Genomic DNA, 6000 nt, shown 5'->3' on the forward strand with positions numbered 1-6000 from the left:
TCATGTTAAGGCTTAAGTTAATACATTTGTATTCTGACCCAAATGTAGCAACCAATCCGCTCCTGTAACGGTAGAGGGCTAGAGGCTGGGTTTGAAAAATGACAGCCAGCAGCTGATTGGTTGGTACACCTTGCTAGGTATTCCCCATCATGAAACATTGGAAGAATCATATAGGGAGGGACAGGGCCGGCAACAGAAATCTTGGGGCCCGGTACACTAATATCTCTGGGGCCCCCCAACGGCACACCAAGATTTTTATTACATTGAATGTGTTTTTATAATTAGAAATAAATAATACTTGATATTCACTATGCAACATAATAATGGCAGGGCAGATGGGAGGGCGGAGCATTGTGTATGGTATGGTTCACTGTGTTGTGTGATGTCACTTAACGCATTAGTTAGGGTTACCACCCGTCCGGGATTACTCCGGACAGTCCGGTAATTAGGTCCGGTGTCCGGAGTCCGGACGGGTGGCGTTCCCGGACTATAAAATGTCCGGGAACCGGGTGGGCACACAGAAGAGTCTGGCTGACTGGCTGCCGTTTGTCCCTGTCCGTCCGTCCGCCCTAGAGATGGGTCGTTCGTGAACGATCCGGTTCTTTTGAACGGTTCTTCTCAAAGAACGATGGAACCGCCGATCCCAAAATGGTGATCCGGATCAGTAACGAATTACACTGCACACAATACAATGCATTGCTTGAGCTCAGCACTGCCACCTTTGGCAGCTGAGATATTTTCTTCTAATTGGAGACTGTGAGTGAATAGAAAAACAAGCCTGCTTGTGCTGTTGCTGCTGCTGCTGCTGTGTCATGTGCAGGATCTAGATTCTTCTTGAAGCCCTAGTACAGTATCATAGAAAGTTGTGTAGAAGTATTCTCATTCTCACAGACACACAGACTTTAGTTAGGCAGTGCACATTTTTTTTTTTTTTTACTAGATCTGTGTTTGCTGGGCTGTGTAGTACTTTTAACTTTAATTTGGAGGGGGAGGGGGCCTTCTTTTAACCTTCATTTGGGGGGGGGGGGGGGGGGCTTGGCAATGAGCAAATTTAGTCCCGCTTGGCAATGAACAAATTTAATCCCCCTTTGCAATTAGCAAATTTAGTCTCCCTTGGCAACGAGCAAAATTAATACCCCTTTTACACCGCCGCAAAACCCCGGGTCTTCAGCGGGTCAGACCCCGGTCAGCGGCAGTGTACATGGGACACGCCGTGTCCCTTTACACGGGACTTCTACCCAGGTCCTGGGAACTGGATTGTTCGTCAGACAAGCGTTGGTCAGACAGTCACTAGGTCGACATGCAGAAAGGTCGACATGTGAAAATGTCGACATGGGAAGAGGTTGACATGGAACAAGGTCAACGTGGTTTTAGGTCGACATGGACGTTAGGTTGACATGAGGAAGGTCGAAAGGTCATAAGGTCGACATGGGGTTTTCGTTGTTTTTTGACCCGAATGTCAACACAGTTGGAAGTGAAATCGGACCCTCGCATCGCTCGCAATGCTTCGGGCACAGTGGCTCACTTCGCTTGCCACACTATTATAATCTCACTCCATGCCCTAGTGGATGGTAGGGCATGAAATACCGCCTGTCGGCACATGTCGGCTCAAAAAACAGTGAAAATCCCCATGACGACCTTATGACCTGTCGACCTTCCTCATGTTGACCTATAACCATGTAGACCTTGTTCCATGTCGACGTAAAAACACATCGACTTTTTCAACACACTCTGTATGTTACCTTGTCATTTGTTTTTTGTTTGCTATGTACGGCGCTGCGGACACTTTGCAGCGCCTTATAAATAAACGTACTACTACTACTAACCACGTCGACCTTGTTCCATGTCGACCTAAAACCACGTCGACCTAAAACCATGTCGACCTTTCAGCATGTCGACCTAGTGTTGTTGACCTAATGTCGACCTAGTTCAGTCGACCAAACGACCGTTTGCCCAGGTCCTGACCTGGGTAGAACATGACTATGACCTGGGTAGAGGGCAGTCGGTGTAAATGGGTACACTGGGTCATCCGACCCGGCTCCCATTTACATCAATGGGGGACCGCAGCATCCGCAGGTTGGACAGGGGGGCACAGACAGCCTGCGCTGCTGTCTGCTATATTCAGCAGACAGCAGCGGAGGAGGTGAATGGATGCCGGTGTGAGGCATCCATTCACCTCCAGGTCTATGACTGGAGGGGTGCACGGGCGCTGGGGGCAGCCCAGCAGCTTACCTTGGTGCTGGGCTGTCCCCAGCACGGCGATCAGTGGTCCCTGCGGGGATCACCGCGGGCCTGGCGCTTGGAGATGATGTCATTACATTTCTCTAAAATGTGCAATGTACAGAACGCTTTAAGGAGCCGCATCCCGCTGTAAGCTCCTCTTCTCCTTCTGACACCCTCCGTGTACTCCCTGGCTAGCAGCTGTACATGTACCAGAGACATGGTATCTTCTACTCTAGTAAGCCAGTATCCCCTAAATGTATCATCAGGGAACCGCTGCAGGAATCTCCGATCCCTGCTGCGATCCCCCTTTCAGCGCCGCCGGCCGCATCCCCATAGGTTTCTATGGGGGATGCGAAGCTGCCCGATGTACCAACATCGGGCAGTCCGGCTTCGCACCCCTGGGCTACCGCCATTCTGAGATGGCGATAGCCCATTGTAGTCTATGCCTACACATCGCACTGCCTGGCTCTGATGAGAGGGCCTATTGGGGAGATATTCAAGGGGAGGGGCTACAGGCTAATTGTAGTAGTAGTACAGAGACCGGTAGCCCCACAGGAAGGGACCCTGAGATATATAAGGGGGCAAACCCAACGTATTCAATATTCAATTATCTACTGTGTTTACCACGCAGGGCTATTCAATTATTAGTCAATTTCCCCTGTGTGTAAAACCATAGATTCTGCGGGCTAATACTGTGGAGAACAATCTATGTTAAGTGCACCACCTAGGTCAGGGTTAGAGAACCTTTGGCCCCAGCTGTTGTTGGACTACACATCCCAGCATTCCCTGCAACAGTTTTATCATGGCCAAATAGCAAATTGTAGCAGGGCATGCTGGGATGTGTAGTCCAACAACAGCTGGAGGGCCAAAGGTTCCCCATCTCTGACCTACGACTTTGCTCTGTTTCTGGACTTCCCTCTTAACGAATGATTGCTATTACCTGTTCTAAACAGGTAAATGGGTAAGAAAGGTGTTTCCACACAGGTAATAACAATCAAACATTAAGAGGGAAGTCCAGAAACAGAGCATTGTGTCGCTCCTGGAAAGGGTCATGTTGGGAGGTATGGTACACTAACTCAAACCATAAATAACTGTCTTTTTTACACAAAGTGAGCCGCAGAGCCGCCCAAAGGATCTAGATCTTTTTACTGACCGACCCGGGTCGACCCGGGTCCGCTCAGAGACCCGTTTTGCCCATCTCTAGTCCGCCCTGGTTCCCTGAGCCGCTGTGGCGGGAGAACAGGACTTCAAACAAAAAAACGCCCATACAAATGAATGGGAAGCCATTCATTGGCTGAGACCTCTCTCAGCCAATCAGCGATTGGCTGAGAGAGGTCTCAGCCAATGAATGGATTGCCAGTCATTTGTATGGGCGTGTTTTTTTTTTAAAGTCCTGTTCTCCCACCGCAGCTGCGCCGCTGTATATCAGGCCCAGGAACCAGGGTGGATCGCCGGGGGGAAGACGAATGATGATACGGATACTTTGCTTTGCGCTGCAGCGCTAGCGGGAGAACTGAACAGGACTTTAAAAAAAAAGCCCATTCAGTTCTCCCGCTGGCGCTGCACCGCATCGCACCCGGCAGCGTCATCCCTCTTCTTCTGCCCTGAGTCTGACTGCCCGGTTACCTGTGCCGCTTCCCCCCCCTGCCGCGCTGATGGTAGTGGCTCCCTCCCCAGCCCGGCACGCTGCGGAAGTATAATACAGAGGTGTGTGGGTGGATGGGGGGCTGGGATGGAGAGGTGTAGGGGGGATGGATAGGATGATGGGGGCACAGAGAGGTGCAGGCGGCGTGGGGACAGAGAAAATTCACCTTGTCTCTAGCAGACCTGTCCCTAACCCTGTCTCCTACCACACCTGTCCCCTCACACTCACTTGTCCCTAACCCTGTCTCCTACCACCCCTGTCCCCTTAAACAACTGTCCCTAACCCTGTCTCCTACCACACCTGTCCACGCACACTCACCTGTCCCTGACCCGGTCTCCTACCACCTCTGTCCCCTAACACATCTGTCCCTAACCCTGTCTCCTACCACACCTGTCCACGCACACTCACCTGTCCCTGACCCGGTCTCCTACCACCTCTGTCCCCTAACACACCTGTCCCTAACCCTGTCTCCTACCACACCTGTCCCCGCACACTCACCTGTCCCTAACCCTGTTTCCTACCACACCTGTCCCCGCACACTCACCTGTCCCTAACCCTGTCTCCTACCACCTCTGTCCAATAACACACCTGTCCCTAACCCTGTCTCCTACCACACCTGTCCCCGCACACTCACCTGTCCCTAACCCTGTCTCCTACCACCTCTGTCCAATAACACACCTGTCCCTAACCCGGTCTCCTACCACACCTGTCCCCGCACACTCACCTGTCCCTAACCCTGTCTCCTACCACCTCTGTCCAATAACACACCTGTCCCTAACCCGGTCTCCTACCACACCTGTCCCCGCACACTCACCTGTCCCTAAACCTGTCTCCTACCACACCTGTCCCCACACACTCAATTGTCCCTAACCCTGTCTCCTACCACACCTGTCCCCGCACACTCACCATGTCCCTAACCCTGTTTCATACCAGACATGCCCCCGCACACTCACCCTGTCCCTAACCCAGCCCCCTAGCAGACCTGTCCCCGCACACTCACCATGTCACCCGCTAGAACTGTACCCCATGCTCCACACGCAATGAAAATAAGTGTGACACGCATTCCCTGTAAGACCACTCCCCTTGTTTTGTGGCCACACCCAAAGGCACGTACAATATTACCCTTCACGCCACCCAGTTATTGTGGTGCCCCTCCTGTCATATTTTTCTGGATTCGCCCCTAGACCTGATTAATGTTCTCTGCCTGCCACTGTCACCCTCACCTTCCTCATGGTAACAAGCATCTCACTTCCCTTGACAATGAGCAAGTAACCCTTGCATTGAGCATGAGGCAACCCCTGGCATAGAGCATACAATGCAACCCCTGGCAAAGAGCATTCAACCCGTAGCAACGAGCATGTAGGTAAGCGGCACTTATGAGGCATAATATGTAAATGACAGCGTGTGGTATTATATGTAATGGATATTACAGTGTGTGGCATAATGTATAATGGGCATTACGGTGTTTGGTATAATGTGTAATGGGCATTATGGTGTTTGGTATAACATGTAATGGGCATTATGGCATGTGGTATACTATGTAATGGGTGTGTGACGTGTAATCGCCATTATCGTGAAATATTTTGACAAGTGCCTTTGGCGCGCACTGCCCATGTTATCCCTACTTTGGGAAAAAATTGCGTCCTGGCATAACAACTAATGGGCATAATGTGTAATGGGCTTCACAGTGTGTGGCATACATGTAATGGGCATTATGGCATTTGGTATACTATGTAATGGGTGTGACGTGTAATCAGCATTATGTTGAAAATTTTTGGCGTGCGCCTTCGGCGCACACTGCCCATATTTTCCCTCATTTACAAAAAACTTCTTCAGTCCTGGCATAACATGTAATGGACATTGCAGTGTATGGCGTAACATGTAATAGGCATTACTATGTGTGATGTACCATGTAACTGGCATTATGGTGTGCAAAATCAAGAATGAAATTGAAGCAAAGGTTAAAAAACCAACAACATAAGACGGGTCAAGGGGCGGGACTGGGGGCGGGTCAGTGGGTGGGCTGTGGGTGTGTCAAGGGGCGGGCCACTGTCCGGGAATCTCTCAACACAAAGGTGGTAACCCTAGCATTAGTAGTGGTAGTCGGACAGGTGACCAGACTGAGGGGAATA

This window comes from Crinia signifera, chromosome 4, assembly GCF_055691185.1.
Source record: "Crinia signifera chromosome 4, ASM5569118v1, whole genome shotgun sequence".
NCBI classification, from domain to species: Eukaryota; Metazoa; Chordata; class Amphibia; order Anura; family Myobatrachidae; genus Crinia; species Crinia signifera.